General features: G+C 38.5%; 1 long non-coding RNA gene across 3 annotated transcripts in view; it reads right to left on the bottom strand.

Annotated features, from left to right (window-relative positions):
* LOC112642468 (uncharacterized) overlaps positions 1-20517 on the bottom strand; it is a 59756-nt gene that overhangs the window by 37546 nt on the left and 1693 nt on the right. For all 3 annotated transcript variants that reach the window (XR_004805136.2, XR_003125268.3, XR_003125267.3), the window contains exon 2: positions 15055-15164. This is a non-coding gene — a long non-coding RNA (uncharacterized LOC112642468). The remainder of the gene's footprint in view (positions 1-15054; positions 15165-20517) is intronic.

The following is a 20517-nucleotide window of genomic DNA, read 5'->3' as shown; positions in this document are numbered from 1 at the left end:
ATTCTCAAGATTCTCAGTCAAGGCTCAAGATTTTTTTAAAAAGATTATTTTTATCTGTTTGACAGGGAGGGAGCGCACAGCAGGGGAAGCAGCAGGCCAGAGGGAGAGAGAGAGATGGAGGCTCCCCACTGAGCAGGTAGCCCAATGCAGGGCTCAATCCCAGAACCCTGGGCCATGACCTGAGCTAAACGCAGACACTTAACTGACTGAGCCACCCAGGCGCCCCAAAGCTCAAGATTCTTTTTTTTTTTTTTTTAAGATTGTATTTATTTATTCACGAGAAACACACAGAGAGAGAGAGAGGTAGAGACACAGGCAGAGAGAGAAGCAGGCTCCATGCAGGGATGCCAGGTCTCTAGGATCACACCCTAGGCTGAAGGCAGCGCTAAACCAACCTCTAAGCCCCCCAGGCTGCCCAAGGCTCAAGTTTCTAACATTGGAACTTCAGGTTCTATTTTTGGAATCACATATCTCACTTTTGGAACAAAAGGTTGCATTCTTTGAACTCAAGATCTTAATTTTGGACATTATATTCTGCTATTACAATTTAAGATTTCAGGTCAACTAATATTCGATAAAGGAGGAAAGACTATCCATTGGAAGAAAGACAGTCTCTTCAATAAATGGTGCTGGGAAAATTGGACATCCACATGCAGAAGGATGAAACTAGACCACTCTCTTGCACCATACACAAAGATAAACTCAAAATGGATGAAAGATCTAAATGTGAGACAAGATTCCATCAAAATCCTAGAGAAGAACACAGGCAACACCCTTTTTGAACTCGGCCATAGTAACTTCTTGCAAGATACATCCACGAAGGCAAAAGAAACAATTTAAGATTTCATTATTAGAATCTCAGTTTCCAATCTTGGAACTCAAGAATCTACTTTAATAACTTTAGATTCTACTATTAAAACCCTAGGACTTTGTCTCCCCTGAAGGTTCCATTATTAAAACTCTAGATTTCATTCTCAGAAACTAAAATTCTACTATAGTAACTTATACTTTAGTCTCAGAAACACAGATTCTATTATTGGGATTAGACCTGAAGTTGAGGCTGAAATTCTGATAGTAGAATTTTGGGCTCCCATTATTGAGACTAAATCGAGATCTTTCATTTGGAACTCTGATTTCAGAAATGAATAATTTATGTTTGGAATCCCAGATTCTATTGTGTTAAGTCCCTCATTCTATCTTTGGATATAAAGAGTATTCAAGATGCTGCTATTGGCACCATAATTTTTATTAGAGTAACTCCAGGTTCTATTTGTTAAACCTCAAGCTTTACTAAATTTAAATTTCTAGACTCTAGTATCTAGAGGTACTTACCATAGTGGTTAAACGCATGTGCTTTAGAGATACAGAACTTGTGATCAGATACTATCTCTGTGCTTCCCAGGCATGTGACCTTTGGAAAGTTATTTAACCTCTCTGTGCCTCAGTATTTCATTTGTAAAATAGAAATAGTAATAATAGAACTCACCTTGAAGATTTTTTATGAGCATTAAATGTAGTAATAATAACAATAATAATACATGTAAAGCACTTAGAACAATGCTTGGCACATAGTAAGCATTTAATAAATGTTAGCCATTAGCATTATTGCTGATTCTAATAGTAATCTAGTAAGCTAGATTCCAATTTCAAAATTTCATAATTTAATATTGCACCTCAAGGTTCCATTATGCCACCTCAAGATTCTCTACTGAAACTGAAGATGTGCTATCTGAATCCCACATCTTATCTTGTATTTCAAACTAAGCCTTCAAATTTTAGTACTGTATTATAGGAACTTAAAGTTCCAATCTCAAAATCCAAGATTCTAATAATATAATTCCATGTTCTAATCTTGTAACTCCAGGTTCCAGTTCAGGAACTCTAGGTTCTTTCCCTGAAACTGAAATGCTATTGGACCTCTAGATTTTACTCTCAACCTGACATTCTACTATTAGAACTCTAGGCTTTGAATTCAGAGCCCGAGATTTGGATACTGAACTGCAATATCTACTACTGAAACTTCAGGTTCTATTCTTTATTCATTCTACCAACAGAACTCAGTCATTAACTGGAACTTAAAATTCTGCTATGAAAGCATAGGCTCTACTCTTTGAACTTGAGTCCTGTAATTATATTACTTTTCTTATATTTTGTCTTTTTTAGAGATGGAGAAAGATAGGGGATGTGGAGGGGCGAGGGGGAGACAGAATCTCCATGGGGGTGGAGCCCAACCGGGGCTAGATCTCACAACCTGAGTCCAAATCAGGAGTTGGGTGCTTAACTGGCAGAGCTGACACAGGCACCCCCTATAATTAGATTCCTAAATCACAACTAGAAATTTTACTTTAGGAATTTCAATAATGGCAACCCAAGATCTATATTTAGAATACCAACTACTATTCCATGACTTTCGTATTTTCTTTGACCTCCAAGTTCTATCAAAGTCTGAGATTCTAACACTAAATTATAGGTGTCAAACTTGGAATGGCAGATTTTACTATTTTACTCCAGATATCATTCTTATAACCCCAGATTTGACTCTCCGTTTTCTGGCATCTAGAGGATGCTGAGAAAGGTTTCTTGAGCATTTCCCAAGCATTACTACTTGATTATACACTGAATCCTGCTCTCATATTCCTGAGATAACAAATTCCTTGGTGAATGGAGTCCTCTGGCAATGGCTACAATAATAGGGAACCAGGTTGGTCCATGACAAAATTATTAAGTTAATGAAACTTCCTACAGTTTGCCTTCCTTTCCCCCACCCCTTGTCTTATATTTGAAGGCTCTCCTTCAGGTCCCCAGTTCCCTCATGCACTCTCAATGAATCCATCCAACCTACTTAGGTCAAGTAAGTGGCTCTCAAGAATATATTTGAAATTTTTTACGCTAGAGTAAAAATGAATTAAAATATTTCATACATTCCCCTTCCCCTCTCCTCCATTTACTCATTTTAAAAAATTTATTTTAGAGAGAGAAAGCACATGCATGAGTGGGCGGGGGTGGGGTGGGGGAGGAGAGTGATAAGCAGACTCAGTGCTGAGTGCAGAGCTTGACCCAGGGCTTGATTTCAGGACCCTGGGATCATGACCTGAGTTGAAACCAAGAGTTGGAGCCACCCAGGCGCCTCTCTCCTCCATTTAAATACTTAAAATTTAAAGCCTCAGCCAGTGTTTAAGCTCCTAATGTGACATTTCACATATTTTCAAGAAATGAGATTAGTAATTTGGAAAATCACAGGGCCTCTGGAGGACCCTTGAAATCATCACCTTACCTGGTTGATTGATATCATGTTCCAAAAAGATTCTGGGATTTTAGAAGTTTCCTCATTTCCCTTCCCATTTGTAAAATGGGGCTAAAAATTTATGTAGATAACATATATAGGAGAGCTTTGTGAATATTATGCAATTATGCAATGTTGGTTTTGTTATTACCCCTCTCCTTCACTCTCTTCTAATGAACACTTCTCTAGCTGCTTTGCCAATGACTGCTATGCCATGTGTTGGACATGGCTTGAATTACATTGCTATTTTTCTCCTAAGCAACACCCAGCAATCCTTTAGATTTTCTCTGGCACACTAGAAAACCCATTAGAAAGACAATTCCCTTGATTGGTTTCACTGAATTTATAATAAATGATTTGAGATTAATGAGCATAATAACTACCTATTGAACATTTATCAAGTGGAAACAGCCAAGAAGATAAAGATGGAGAAGTCTTAATGTCTAGAGTTGAGGAGATTAGGGATATACCAGTATGTTAGGGAAGACTTCAAAGATCAGGTGATCTGCTACCTCATGAAAGGAGTATAATTCTAAGAGGGGAATAAGAGCACTCCAGGCAAAGAGAATAATATGAACAGAGGCTCAGAACTGTAAAAGTGCCTTTGATAGGAGCACCTGGCTGGTTCAGTGGGAAGAGCATGTGACTTTTGATCTTGAGGTCATGAATTCAAGCCCCACATTGGGTGTAAAGATTACTTAAATAAACTTTATTTTTTTTAATTAAAGATTTTATTTATTCAATTGAGAGAGAGAGAGAAAGCACTAGTGGAGGGGAGATGCAGAGGGAGAGAGAGAAGGAAACTCCCTCCTGAGCAGGGAGCCTGACATGGGGTTTGATCCCAGGACCCTGAGATCATGACCTGACCCAAAGGCAGATGCTTAACCATCTGAGCCACCCAGGTGCTCCTAAACTTTAGTAAATAAATAAATAAAAATGCCTTTGAGGGGTCTCTGGGTGGCTCAGTCAGCTGAGTGCCTAACTCTTGATCTCAGCTCAGGTCTCCATCTCAGGGTCGTGAGGTTAAGTCCTACAAAATGCCTTTGAGAATGGCAAATTTCTCCGTTAGAGTATCAGAGGATGCCTGGGTAGCTCAGTGGTTGGGCGGTTGGGCATCTGCCTTCGGCTCAGGGCGTGATCCCAGGATCCAGGATCATCCAGCATCAGGCTCCCTGTGGGAAGCCTGCTTCCCCCTCTGCCTGTGTCTCTGCCTCTCTCTCTGTCTCTCTCATGAATAAATAAATAAATCTTAAAAAAAACAGAGTATCAGGTCCATGGAAGGAGGAAGTGATAACAGTGATTAATAGCCAATATTCACAGCTTCCCAGTGTACAAAGTCCTTTTAAAAAGGAAGGTTGGGGTGCCTGGGTGGCTCAGTTGGTTAAGTGCCTGCTTTTGACTCAGGTCATGATCCCAGGGTCCTGGGATTAAGTCCTGCATCAGGCTCCCTGCTCAGTGGGGAGCCTGCTTCTCCCTCTCCTTCTGCCTGCCACTCCCCCTACTTGTGCTGTCAAATAAATAAATAAAATCTAAAAAAAAAAAAAAAAGAAAAAAAAGAAAGGAAGGCTCAAGGAAGACTTTATAGTACAAAGATTGACACGTAGGACTGTCATAGCAGCTAGACCCAGGTTTAAGTCTGTTATATTTGATAAATGATACATTTAATAATTATTTAACCTCTCCAAGTTTCAGTTTTCTCTCCTGAAAATAAAAGTGCTCACCTCATTGGATACTCATCAGGATTAAATAAATCTGCCAAATTCTTATACACTAGCTGGCATGTAATAACTACAATAATTAGTAGCTAATATAAACTACTATTATTTAATCTGTAAGGTAGAAAGTACTATCCCAGCACTACAGAGGAGGAAAAAGGTTAAGTGGCTAAGGTGGGATGCAAAAAATCTTTTCTTTCTTTTCTTTCTTTCTTTCTTTCTTTTCTTTCTTTCTTTCTTCCTTTTCTTTCTTCTTTCTCTCTTTCTTTCTTTCTTTCTTTCTTTCTTTCTTTCTTTCTTTCTTTCTTTCTTCCTTCCTTCCTTCCTTCCTTCCTTCCTTCTTCCTTCCTTTTCTTTTCTTTCCCTTTTCTTTTCTTCTTTTCTTTTCTCTTCTTTTTTTTCTTTTCTTTCTTTCTTTCTTTCTTTCTTTCTTTCTTTCTTTCTTTCTTTTCTTCTTTCTTTCTTCTTTCTTTCTTTTCTTTCTTCCTTTCCTTTCCTTTCCTTTCCTTTCCTTTCCTTTCCTTTCCTTTCCTTTCCTTTCCTTTCCTTTCCTTTCCTTTCCTTTCCTTTCCTCCTTCCTCCCTCCCTTCCTCCCTTCCTCCCTTCCTCCTAACTATATCACAGACTCCAGATTGCAAAAGCAAGTTGGGACCAGAGTGTTAAGAACTCTAAATGGGCTTTATACCATATACGTTATGAGGAGCCACAGAATGTTTTTCAGCAGGAGAGCATTTTTAAAATCAGATTTCTGTTTCAGAGAGAATTCAGAACCTTTTGAGTAGATTCGCTGGACTTAAAATCAATGGTTGTAATTCTAGTGATAATAAAAATGTATTGAGCATTAATTATGTACCACGCATGTGGAAGGAGAAAAAACTTTGGACCGCATTTTGTTTTTAGAAAATAATGTTGGGCAGCCTGGGTGGCTCAGTGGTTTAGCTCTGCCTTCAGCCCAGGACATGATCCTGGAGACCCAGGATCAAGTCCCACGTCGGGCTCCCTGCATGGAGCCTGCTTCTCCCTCTGCCTGTGTCTCTGCCTCTCTCTCTCCCTCTCTCTGTGTTTCTCATGAATGAATAAATAAATATAATCTTTAAAAAAAAAGAATAAAGTGTTAGATGGCATTACTCTACTTTAAAAACAAACAAAACCAAAAAACCTCATAGGAAGAAAACAGAGGGTCAGCTCTCTTAATACTCTATTTTTAATGTGATTTTTTTCCCCTTAAGAGAAAAGGAGATTATATCCTTTTCTTCTACAGGTATTTTACAGACACTATCTCTAATCTTCATAATATGCAGGGACTGGGGATCTGAGGATGGATGGGTAACCTCCCCAAGGTCACAGAGCTGGTAAAATGGCATGCCAAGATTTAAACCCAAGCTTATTTACTCCAATGCTATTGGTCTTTTATCAATACCTCACTTCTTCCCAGTGGGTAAAGAAGATATTTTAAGGCAGGAAGATGCCTCCCTGGAATTATACTCAGAGAATGAGCGTGAGGACCAAGGGTGGGTGCTGAGGCTGCTTCCTTGAATGCAGAGAAGAAAAAGAATCTGAATCCTGGAAGCTTCCAGTCATTGGCTGAGACTCTAGGGGAGAAATGAGGGGGATGGAAGCAGAAAGGGCCAGTAGTTGATGATAATCTACCTGATAAGCCTCACCTCACCAGGTAACCAAGAGCTCTGGTAAACCTACACTGTGCCAGGGACCTGGAGTTGCAGGAACTAATACATTTTGATTCCATAGATCAGAACTAGCAGGGCTCACAGCAATTAAGTCCAGTATCCTCATGATATAGATAAGGAAACAGGCCCTGGGACTTGCCCAAGCGTCACATAGCAGTGAGGGACAGAATTTAGCACCCTTGCCTTATTAGGATTTACTTCTCTTTAATTCATGCCCAAATGAAGGCAACTGATAGAAGATGCTTTCCCAAAAGCATGCTTTTAAGAGAACAGAAAATACATGCAGTAAGAAGGGGGCAGAGAGGAAGGAATGGCACTCAGAATCTTAGGGACAATTCTGGCCCCCTCCCCAGCATTCTCCAGAGTAGGCCATGTTTGGGTATTTAAGAGGCTGTAACGTGGGAAGATAGTGACTCGTGTTTCTAGCAGGGACCTCTTGGGAGTAGAAGTGAGATTTGTCTTCTTTCCTCTACTCAAAACCACACTTTCTCTACCTGGAAAGTATATCCCATTTGATACAGTATATCCCAATGTAAAAGGATCTCAGGCCTATCAAAGAGACGGCAGAGCTTGGTTCTGTGGGAACTGTGGGCTGAGAGTCAGAAGATCCAGTTTTAGCCCCAACTCTGCCACTGTCATTCTAAGTGACCCTAGCCAGCTCTTCCGCATCTTTGAACTTTAGTTTTTAGTTTTCTCATCTGTGAAGTGGGACACTTGTGTCCTACAGTCTGTAAGGAGTCTTTCAAACTCTATCAATCTAGTTACATCTTTCTGCGGTCTAAATCGTTAATGTTGCCCAGCAACAGAGGTTCCACACTGATTGGAATCTAGGGGTCCTGATGGCCTGATCTTGTGCTAAGTCACAAACAAAGTTTTCTAGGTGACATAATCTTGTCTAACTACAGAAGTTCCCTAGCTAGATTGACCTCTTTCTGGTGAAAAAGACTCCAGTCTTTTAGACAGAAGCTTTATCATGCTAATCACCCTGACACCTACTCTGGATTCAGAATATCCATTACTTAACTTGGCAGATAAGATGATCCATTTTTTAAAAATACATTAAAAAAATTTTTTTTTAAATTTAAAGTAAACTCTATCCCCAACATGGGGCTCTAACTTATGACCTCAAGATCAGGAGTCACATAGTATTTACCAACTGAGCCAGCCAGGCACCCCAAGATGATCATTGTTAAATAGTGTGAAGCATAATATGGAAGCTGAACCTCTCTGAATCTCAACTTCCTCATCTATAAAATAAAAAAAAAATCTGTAAAACCTGTAAAATATCTACATAACTGGGTTGTTGTGTGGAGCTTATATAAGAAAATATATTTCACAGTATCTGGCACATCTAATTCATCCACTCAAAGTTATCCTTCTCCATTGCTATTACCTGAGGCATCGTCCAAGATCCCATCTTGCTTGGATTTCTGAAAGAGTTTCAGATCTTATTTCTACAATTCCATTGCCTCTCAGCAATCAATGGTATTCTAAACATAAATTGAATCATGTCCTTCCCTGACTGAAAATGCTCTTAGGCTTCCCATTTTTCTTCAGAAAAAAAATCTCAAATCTTTACCATGGACTACAAGTCCTTTGTGACCCGACTGTTTGCCTACTCTCTTGGGTCTCATCTCTTGACTCTCATTCCTTGCTCAGGTCACTCCAGCCACACTGTCAGTTCCCCAAGGTGCTTTTTCATATCAGGCCATTCATTCCACATGCTGTCTCCTAGCTAACTAGGTCTTCAGATCCCAACTTACATGTCACTTTCTCAAAGACAGCTTCCCAAATCCTCCTGAATAATTATTCTCATAGAATAATAACGATCTCCCTGCTCCCACTAATATCTTTCTTGATGATCTTATAATATTTAAGAGCTTAAGAGTATGATCTTTGGAAGCTGAGATCTGGGTTCAGATCCTTGCTCTGACACTTCTGCTGTGTGATCCAGGACCTATTCCTTAACCTTTCTGAACCTCAGAGTCTTAGTAAATGGAGAAGTTAGCATCAAACTCAAAAGGTTGTTATGAAGATTAAATGAGAATGCAAATGAAGCACTTAATGCAATGAGCAATAAGTGCTCATAAATTGTAGCTATTTATTATTATTGGTAACTATCACCAATAATAATTCTGTAAATGCTGCTAGGCCTATGCTATTGTACTTTTGTGCCATGGAAGACAACTACAATTTGTGTCAATATTCCTAGGTTTCAGTCCTGAAATGGATTCCATGGACTTGAGTATCCTTGGTCTTTGAGCCTCATTTCTTCACCTATAAAATAGGCTTATTAGCCCCTCCCCTACTTACCATGAAGGGCTATTATGGGGCTCAAACAGGACAGTACATGTACAAAGGCCGTGCAAATTGTAAAGGGCTATATGCAAAAGGTCTGTTATTAATAATCTTTGGCTCACCTTGCAAACGGACACTGAATAAACAAGGTAACATTGAAGTCATGTTCTAAGTGATTGAGGCCAAGGGAAGAGCTTTGGTCTGGAGGCCAAGTCTGAACCTGATCCTTTCTCTTGGGGCCAGTCCTCTTACCCCTGATTGTAGAGGGAAGCCTGAATATCTCCCCAATCTCTTCAATGCCTCAGGGTGTAAGGAGAGGAGAGAAAAGTCCAAAAGGAAGACATGGCTTGTTCGCCTGCTCTATTGCTGTCTGCCCAGATAGGGAGAGGGACCTGGTTAAGTCTCTTCCTGTGTCCTGATTCTTCTGACTCCTCCTTCCAGGTACACAGCATTGTTAAAACCCTGGATAGAAGGGCTTACTAGCTGAACTAGGAATAATGTTTCACATATCTTCACTGCCCATCCTACTTTGGCATTGTCACAGAAAACATATTTTCCTAGATAGTCAGGTAGATGGGTTAATATGTAAAAGAACAACACATGACTCAAATGTTGACCATCCATCCATTCATTTATTTGTGACCTAAGGCAGATCTTGGGTTTCATGTCCTCATCATATAAAATGGTAGATGCTGGATTCTGGGATCTTTGATGTTCCAGCCAGTGGCATGCTGGTAGATGCCTAATTAGATAATAAGTGAATAAGTAAATAAATACATTTAATAAGTAATTAAATAATGCATAATTACTGGCTCTCTGAGTATAGTTATGAAATGAAGGTTAATATTTTGTTTTTGAATAAGAAAGTGAATCAATGAAGAGATCTATTGGAAATTCACTCATTTGTCAATAATATGACTTATTTGCTACATCAGATGATAAGGTTTTTAAAAAAGATTTACTTATTTAAGAGAGAGAGAGCAAGGAGGGGGAGGGGCAGAAGGAGAGAGAGAATCTCAAGTGTAGAGCCCAACACGGGGTTCAATCCCACAACCCCATGACCCCAAGATCATAACCTGAGCCAAAATCAAGAGTCAGATGCTCAACCAACTGAGCTCCCCAGGCAGTCCCAAGTAATAGTTTTCAAGTGCTAGAAGAACATTTCTTCAATTTTTGTTGTGCTTTTCACAATGTGACAGTTATAGATATGATACAATTTTTTTTTAAAGATTTAATTTATTTATTCATAGAGATGCAGAGAGAGAGAGATTGACAGAGACACAGGCAGAGGAAGAAGCAGGCTTCACGCAGAGAGCCTGACGTGGGACTGGATCCAGGGTCTCCAGATCACGCCCCGGGCTGCAGGCGGTGCTAAACGGCTGCGCCACCGGGTCTGCCCATGATACATTTTTTTTGGATATGATACAATTTTAAGTTTAATCCACATTATTAACATTTGCTCTAACACTTTTTAAAATCTAGACAATTGGGACTCCTGGGTGGCTCAGCGGTTGAGCATCTGCCTTAGGCTCAGGGTGTGATCCTGGAGACCGGGGATCAAGTCCCACATCAGGTTCCCTGCAGGGAGCCCGCTTCTTTCTCTGCCCGTGTCTCTGCCTCTCCCTCTGCCTGTGTCTCTGCCTCTCTCTCTGTGTCTCTCATGAATAAATAAATATATTAAAAAAATAAAAATAAATAAAATCTAGACAATTAAGAAAACAAACCCTGACATGTGCCATTTGCCAATTTCTGTGGTATAAATACTCTTACCATAGCCAATTGCACAAAGTTTTAAAATTTGATGAAGACCAATTTGTCCCTTTTTCCTTTTGTTGTTAGAACTTTTGATGTCATATCTAAGAAATCACCACTTAATCCACAGTCACAAAGAGTTGTATCAATGTTTCCTTCTAACAATTTTATAGTTATAGCTTTTACATATAGGTCTTTGATTCATTTTGAATTCATTTTTTTATGGTATGAGGTAGGGGTCCAATTTCATTATTTTGCATATAGATAACCAAGTGCCCTGGCACCATTTGTTAAAAAGACAATTCTTTCCCCATTGAGGGGCATAGTGCACTATAATTTAAAATGTTCAAAACACTGAGAGTTAAAGCATTTTATTTCTTAGTAAAAAACTGTTAAGTAATTTGAATGGTGCTTGCTTTCTTATTGTATAATTTACAATATGACTGACCAACTTTTCCATGCTTGGAACATGCTCCCACTTCTAAGTTTGGGTCAGCTTTCAACATTTTATTCCTTGCACTTTCAACATTATGAAGTATGTCCAATAATTTTTAAGTGAAAAACATCTTCATTCTCTTGGTCACAACCATTATCTTCACTTATATCAATAAATTGGCCTTCACTAAGTTCCTCTGGCTATATATCTAGAGTCTTTCAAACAGAAGGTATATCAATATTCCCATACTCAATGATTTCTTCTATAATTTCATTAACATTAAAGTTCCACCTGCAGCTGTATCCCTTTTTGTTTCTTTTCTTTTTCTTTTTAAAAAAGATTATCTATGTAATCTCTACACCCAATTTGGGGCTTGAACTCATGAGACTGAGATAAAGAATTTCACACTCCTCTGACTGAGCCAGCCAGGTGCCCATCACTTTTTGTTTTTTTGCTTCATTTGATCTCCCCGCCAACCTCCTTGTTTGATTATTCATTCCTTTAAAGTGTCATGTGGTTTTTTATCACTAGTAGAAAAAGAAGCAACACAGTATATAATTTATTGTCTGTGTCAAAATTGAAAAAAAGATGATCAATCACTGACAGACTTTGAAAGAAGTGATTGAGGGGGGGCCTGGCTGGCTCAGTGGGTAGAGCATGTGACTCCTGATCTCTGTGTTGTGAGTTCAAGCCCCACATTGGGTGCAGAGCTTACAAAAAAAAAAAGGGGGTGTGATTGGTCAGTGAACATGATGTGAATCTATTATTTACATAGTGATTCATGGACTGAAGAAATAGCAGCAGTATTTGTACTTTGTGCAATTACTTATAGTTAACATACTATGATAAATGAAACTTCAGGGCCCCTGGCTGGCTCATTCAGTGGAGAATGCAACTCTTGATCTTGGGGTTGTGAGTCCGAGCCCCAGGTTGGGTGTAGAGATTACTGAAAAATAAATTCTTAAAAACAAACAAACCTGAGTTGTGTTTTGAGGGGATGTTACTTAACTAAACTGTGGTAAGTAAAATTAGCAAATTTCAGACCTATGCAAAGCAAGGGCTACTTGTATTTAACTGTTTTTAATATAATGTATTTAGTTATAGTTTTATATAATTTAGCCTTTTACAAATTGCTGTAACAATTGGCTAGCAAAGTTTCTCAAAATTTGATAATTGGCTCTCATAATCCAATACAAGTTGGCCCCAGCCCATTACTGTTTGCAACTTACATGCTCCTCAGTTCTATAAATCCAATCCTTTCTTCCCACAGCCAAAACTGAGACACACACACACATAAATACTTTCAAAATAAAGGAAAAACTTTTCAACTCTATTCCTACAGTGTCTGGTTCATAGAGCTCAGTGCTTGTAGAATTCAGGTGGATTCATATTCACATGAGAATGCACACATAAATTCAGTTATTTCCTCATATGCATACCCTCATATGATTGGAGTATAGCATACCCAAATAAAACAGACCTGTAGGTCATCAGGTTGTAATGGATGCTAACTAATGGGCTGGTCTACTCTGTGCCCCCAAATATCTTTTGTTTATTTGGTTTTCTGATTACGAGAGGATATATGTACATTGGAAAGACTAAGGAATGGTGTAAAGAAGCCATTAACTCTTTTCTAGAGCTTTAGAGATAGAGACAGAAAACAGTGTTTGAGGTTAAAAAGAAAACGCAAGGAAAGATAATTAACTCTGTGTTTACCATGTATCTGGCACTTTGTTGGTAACACATATAGTTGTGTACCATACAAATAAGAAAAGTAAGACTTAGAAAGTGACTTCCTTCAAACAGCCTGAAATTGGTGCAGCTCGTATCACTTAACTCCAACGTGCAAGCTCCTCCCACTGCACTGTACCATCTCTGTACACGTTGGGCAGTGGCATGGACTGTGCTGGTGGGTAAAAGAGATCTGCTGAAGTGGACACCCTCAGGAAAGGCCCAGAGAGTCAAATGCTATATAACTTTCCTCCTCCAGTCTAGTCCATACTTACATCATTAGAACCTAGGTATCCAGAGTCTTTCTACTGTACCATACATGCCACGCTGCCTCATCTGTAATTCGTATGAAAAATACATCATAAACATTCCCCAGCATCAAGTGTATCCTAATATTTTCCTTCTGGGACCAGAGGATGGCAGTGTGAGTCATCATGATCAGTGTTAATAATAATGTTTATGCTTATGGAAATATGCTCTTGTGTTACTCAGATTTGACGTATATGAAGGCATTTCACTTATATTATAAATGCTCGTGGTGGTTTTCCCCTGCCTGGTAGTTGGTGCACATTCCCACGCTGAGTGTGGGAGGGTCCCACGGCCAGCATCCCATGGCCATGCTGAAGCAATGAGGAAATATGTAGTCAGATGGACCTGGTTTGGAATCTTAGCTCTGCCAATTACAGTCACCTTAGATAAGTAACTTCACCTCTCTGAACCTGTCTCCTACTCTGTCAACATGTTGAAACAGCACTCATCATTGTTTCCCTCAAGTCTGCTCCTCTTCCCCTGCTGTCTCTCTCTCAGATTGCACTGATTACCAAGTTGCCCAAGCCAGGAATTCAAGTGTCTCCTTTGACTTCTCCCTCTTTTTCACATGCCAATCTAATCATAGTCTGGTGATTTTGCCTCCTAAAATCACCATTTTCCCTCTACTACCCTAACTCAGGTCACCACCACTTTTGCCTGGGTTATTTCAATAGACACTTATAAATGGCTTCCTTGTCTCCAAATGAGTGTCCTCTAGTTTCTACACAACAGTTAAAGTGATCTTTTTTCTAAAATCAAACCCTTAATGCCACTGACCAGCTTAAATGCTCTAATGGCCTTTGATCACCCATAAAATAAAATCCAAAGTTCTTGACATAAATAAGGCCTTACTGATTTGGCCCCTGCCTTGGCTATCACTGCTCCCAACCTTGCCCTCACTGCCTCAACCAAAATTGCCCTCTCGGTTCTCCAGACACATCACGTTTTTTCTTGCCTCTAGGTTTTGGCACATTCTATTTCTGCTGCCTGGGATATGTTCTTTTCCTATTTCCTTGCCACTTCCCCATTCAATTTATGTAGCTAAGTCCCAGCCATTCTTCAGGTCTCTGCTTAGGTATCATTTCCCCTAAAAATTCCTGCCCAACACCTAAATTTGGGTCAGATGCCTCTGATTTGTTTTCTGTAGTACACTATACTTACCCTCTAAAATCATAATTGCCTATTTTCTCATCTACCTCTACTAGTAGAGTCTAAACTACTTAGGCAGAGACAGTACCTTGCTTACCACAGAACATAGTGCCCGGTAAATAGTAGTGTTCAGTAAATAGTTGACCAAGTGATTGAATTAATGAACTCTTCTTTGCTCTTACTGCTCAGGCTTTGTACTCTAGGTTTCAGCATCTGCTTTTAGCCTCTTTTCTGGTTTAGGTGACCTGTTCTTTTCTTGTACCTCCTAAGGCAACTCTATATTCTTTTACTGTCAACATCTTCTATAGTTCATTAGTATAGTCTATTCTTTTTTTAAAAAAAGATTTTATTTATTTATTTATTTATTTATTTATTTATTTATTTATTTATTTATGGCAGGGGAAGGGGTAGAAGGAGAGAATCCCAAGCAGACTCTAAGCTGACCTCAATCCCACGACCCCAAGATCATGACCTGTGCCAAAACCAAGAGTGGATATCTGCCAACTAAGCCATCCAGGCACCCCAGAACAGTCCATTATCTGTGCTTGTCAACTCTGACTACCTTCCTAGTTGTCCAGAGAGATTCAGATAATAACATTATTACCATTTAATGAACACCTACTCAATTCCTTGTATATATAATACACATTAGCCTCATCTCATTGATGAGTACACAGGCCCTTCCATTCATACCTTGTAGTTACTCATGATTTGAATCCATGGCTGTCTTTTTCCAGAGCTGTTCCACTACATAGCCTTGAAAGTGCTATATCTCTTATTGTATCAGGTTGGGCAGAAAATATCTGTGTTGGTAGGGAAGAGAGGCAATGATAGCAGTGAGGTACAACCCTTAGTAAGGGAAATTTGGTAATATTTAACAGAACTACATATGTATTTATCCCAGATATCCCACGTCTAAAAATTTACCCTAAAGATATATCTACATTAGAAAAACATGTATATATAAAATTATTCATTGCAACATTGTAATGCAAAATATTATAAACAATCTAAATGCCCTCAAATAGGGGAATTAGGGGAATGGGTGAATAAACTATAGAAGTGGTTCTCAAACATTTTGGTCACAGGCCCCCCTTTACTCTCTTATAAATTATTGAGGACCCCAGAGTTCTTTTGTTAATGTGGATTATATCTATTGGTATTTATCACCTTTGAAATTAAAGCTAAGAAAATATTTTAAACAATTATTTATTTAAAATAACAATAGTGAACTCATCATATGTTAACAAAAATAACTCATTTTAATAAAAAATAACTATATATTCTAAAACAAAAACATAGTAAGAAGAGTGGCATTATTTGCATTTTTGCAAATCCCTTTAAAGTTAATCCACTAGAAGATAGTGGGGTTATCATATCTGCTTCTCCATTCAATCTGTTGGGATATGTTGTTTTAATTGAGATATATGAGGAAAATCTGTTTTGTAGTTAGGAAAGTGAGGAATGTTTTATTTTTTAATATATATTTTAAAAGGTTTTATTTATTTATTCATGAGAGACACAGAGAGAGAGGCAGAGACACAGGCAGAAGGAAAAGCAGGCTCCCTGGGGGGGGGGGGGGGCTTGATGCAGGACTCAATTTCAGGACCCTGGGATCACGACCCGAGCCAAAGGCAGACACTCAACCATGGAGCCACCCAGGTGTCCTGAATGCGGCAATTTCTTAAAGGTTAACTGCAACATGGAATCTGAAACTATTATCAATGAACTTTTTGTACTCTATTCCATTAAAATCCTTTGGTCTATATTAGACTTTAAGGGGATATTTTACCCATGTATGTTTTTATAACATCTTGCATTGGTCATTTTTAAAAAGATTTTATTTATTTATTAGAGAGAGAAGAGAGAGGAGCAGGGGAGGGTCAGAGAGAAAGGGGGAAGCAGGCTCCCTGCTAAGCAGGGAGCCTAATGAAGGGCTCAATCCCAGGACTCTGGGATCATGACTTGAGCTGAAGGCAGACCCTTAACTGACTGAGCTGCCAACACGTCTTGCATTGGTCATTTGAAAAAAATATTAGCTCAGAGTTATGCACGCCTTCCAAATGTTAACACATTTCACTATACAATAATTTTCAAAAAAAAACCACTCCACAACATTTGTTCATATCACCACTCACGTCTTCAAAAAAGTTTGGGAAGCTGCTGAGCTCATGGTGGTGAATACATTTTCCAAAATTCTAATTTTTACTTGAAAACTTGAATTTTATCTTTGGCAACAAACACTTCCTTGAAGTGACAAGCATATCCATTTTGTTTTCTAGAAAATGTCTGCCAAATTTCCACATCTGAAAAATGATAGTTTATCTGTTGTTCTTTAAAGTAAAAATGATGTTCAAGTAAGTGAGCGGCGTGTGTGTGTGTGTGTGTGTGTGTGTGTGTATGTTTTCTAGCTTTACTCTCTTAGGGAGCTTAGAAGCAATGGTACCATAGTGACAATGAACACACCTACTACCTAGATCTTGATTTTTAAACATCATTCTCCACTAAATGGAACTAGGGTTATGAAAGGAAATGGGTGATTCCAGAGGCTGGGAAAGCACAAAGTAATCCTGGGACGTAGTGCTACAAAGTAAGGGAAATGTTTAAAAAATGATAAGCTCCCAGCTCATTTTGATATAAATCAATAAATTGATAAATGAATAAATGAATAAATGAAGAAGCAAGATGCTCTCCTACACAGTAAGAAGACAAAAAATGTATAAGGAATGTTAATGATGGAATTATAAAATTACCATTTGGCAACAATTATAGTCATGACTGTTTCAAACAAGCATTATCAATAAATGTTAAAACTTGAATGTAGTCTCAGATGACTCCCTACAAGATATTTATTAATTACAAAAAGCAAACTAGTTACTTAACGCTGGACAAACCTGACAGATAACACCTTAATTAACCAAGTGAACAAAGTTGTTATCACCAGTGATGGGACACACAGTATCCCATGCCTCCTGAGGCACTAAGGAAGACACAACATCAATTCTGTAGTATTCCTGCCAAAAATGCAGAACTTGAATCTAATAAAAAAAATATCAGACAAACTCAAATTGAGGGGTATTTTACAAAATAAATGACCTATATTTTTTAAAAGTGTCAAGGTTATAAAACACAAAGACTGAGAAACTGTTCCAAATTAAAGAAGATTAGAGATTTAACAACAATTATGTGTGATCCTGCACTCAATCCTGGACCAGAAAAAAACAATTATTTTTTGTATAAAGAATGTTAGTGGGACAATTGGCAAAATTGAATAAGGTCATAAATTAGATCATAGTATGGTATCAGTGTTAATTTTCTGATTTTGCGAATTGTACTGTGATATTTGTACTCTGTTTTGAGGAAATGCACTGAAAAATATTTAGGGATAAATGGGCCAGAACATAATTATAACAGTTTGTTTATACATCTATAAGTATCCATCTTTAGAAGAAGGAGGAAGAATGACAGCAAGTGCACACACAAGTCAGTAAATGAGAATAATAAAGCAAATGTGGTTAGATATAGGTGAGAGATATATGGGATTTTTGTAGTATTTTTGCAACTTTTCTTTACATCTGAAATGATTTTTTTGAAATTATTTTTTTTTTTAACTTTCTCTTTTTAGGGTCTAAAATTTTTTTTTCTAAAGTAATCTCTACACTCAACATGAGGCTTGAACTCATGACCTGCCGATCAAGAGTTGCATGCTCTACCAACTGAGTCGGCCAGGTACCCCAAAATTATATTTTAAAAGAAGTTTAAAAATCCCATAAACATAACATTTTGAACTATTTCCTTCTAAATAAATATATAAAAACTTAATTGGGATCATACAATACTCTTTTACTTAACGTTGCTTTTCTTTTACTTTTTTAAAGAGATTTTGAGAGAGAGAGAAGGAAGCAACCTCCCTGGGGACTATCCCAGGACCCCAGGATAATGAGCTGAGTCGCCCAGGTGTCCCTTAACACTGTTTTAAATTTGATAGGGAATCATGAGCAGTTTTCAATGTCATTTAAAATTCTTTAAAAACACAGTTATTAATAATATTTGTGTACTGTAATTCATTTAATTCCTTTATAGTTTTCCTTATATTTTTGTTATAAACCTACAGCAATGTACATAATAAAGATCTTTTTGCATATATCTTTATTCACATATTTAATTACCTACTTTTGTTTGATTCCTAAAATGGGATTTGCTTTGTTCTTTTGTAAATGATTCAAGGGACCTAACAATTTCCTTTTTAAGTCTGGGCTGCACTACTGACTTATGGTCTGTTCAGTAGCACTGTGAATTCTGGGTTTGACTCCTGGCTGTGGTTGGTGATTACAGGGGGGTGTGGAGGACTGCAGCTGGCAGCAGCAGGCTGGGGACAGTTTGGGGCTGCAGGGCAATCATCTGTTGAAGGGGAGTCTTTCTTTATGGTGGGCCCTGAAAGTTAAAGAGAATTACCTAAAAAGTCACTGAATGGGTGGAATGCACTAGCCTGATGCACATCAGGCTAAGCCAGCCGAGATCAGTTTTTTTTTTTTTTTCGAGATCAGTTTAACATTCTCTGAGCTGTCCTCTGAGACTGGTTGTGTGGACACAGAGATGAACCAAACACTGAGCCTGGGGCTCAAAATCTGATAGGAGAGACATATAAGTAAACAGAGATTGACAGTGTATTGATAAGTGCTTATAAATTTGGGAAGCACAAGGATTATTTGGAACATGAAAGAGGTTTTGTGCCTTCTTTTATTTTTTTTAAAGATTTTATTTATTCGTGAGAGACACACAGAGAGAGGCAGAGACATAGGCAGAAGGAGAAGCAGGCTCCATGCAGGGATCCCGATGCGGGACTGGATTCCAGGACCCCGGGGTCACAACCTGAGCCAAAGGCAGAGGCTCAACCATGGAGCCCCCAGACACCCCTTGTGCCTTCTTTTAAACTGTTTTTTTATTAAGAATTTTATTTATTTATTCATGATAGACACAGAGAGGCAGAGACACAGGCAGAGGGAGAAGCAGGCTCCCCATGGGGAGCCCCGTGTGGGACCCAATCCCAGGACCCCAGGATCATGACCTGAGCCAAAGGATGCTCAATCACTGAGCCACCCAGGCGTCCCTTCTTTTAAACTTTTATATAGTATCTACTCACACATAAATATAATATTCATTCATTCCTCTTTCCTCCTTTTTGTTCATTGCACATAACATTTACTGAACATATACCTTAGACCACAGTGAGTGGTAGTAGAGTTGGAGAGGAGAGAAATTTCAGTAACAGCAAGAAGTATAATTTATCAGACTCAGTGACTAATTATCCAGAATTAAGGATAACTCCTGTGTCATTCACAAAGCAAGAAAATGGATATCTCTTTGGCCTCATTTCCCCCCCAGTTTTATCGACGTGTAATTAATTGACAAGTAAAAACCTTGATTTTTTAAGTTTATTATTTTTGTTAGTGATGTCTACACTTAGCATGAGGCTGGAACTCAGGACACTGAGATCAAGAGTTGCATGATTCTCTGAGCAGGCCAGGTGCCCGAAGGCCTTAATTTTTCAGAATAAAATTTAAAAGCAAAGAAAATTTTTATTGGGATGCTGCTATAGCTTAAACTCACGTGAAGAAACTATTCTTAGCATACTGGCTTTCTACGGGATGTGTATGGCATAAAAATGAAAATGGAAAGGTCTACCAGATTAGGAATAAAAGGGTATTTTAGAGTCACTGTGTAGTTGTGGAAATCAATGCAAAACTGAGAGTAGGTAACCAAATCAATTGACAGCAGGTGAAAGATTAAAATGAAAAAGGTTTATAGTAGAGGAGGGGAAAACAGAGGAGAGCTATTTCAGGAGCAGAGAGCAAACTGGGTAGGAAGAGTTGAGTGTTGGAATGAAATTAGAGATGAAATGATTTACAGTAGACTACTATGATCAGGAAGTGATAGTGATGATAAAGGCAGTCTCTTTCAGCAACATATTTGAATAGAAGGGGAGAAAGTGTGAAGCAAGAGGAAACTGGTCTTGGGAACAAATGAATCATCTTCATGTAGTAGCTACACCCTGGGTAGCATGATTATTCATAAACAAATGCAGATTTCCTGTGGTGGTAGTGAACCAGGTTTGGAAAGCACTGTTAACGCTGGGTTGCCAAACTAATCTAAATG

Source organism: Canis lupus, chromosome 15, assembly GCF_003254725.2.
Source record: "Canis lupus dingo isolate Sandy chromosome 15, ASM325472v2, whole genome shotgun sequence".
NCBI classification, from domain to species: domain Eukaryota; kingdom Metazoa; phylum Chordata; class Mammalia; order Carnivora; family Canidae; genus Canis; species Canis lupus.
This window is presented reverse-complemented; position numbering and strand designations above follow the sequence as displayed.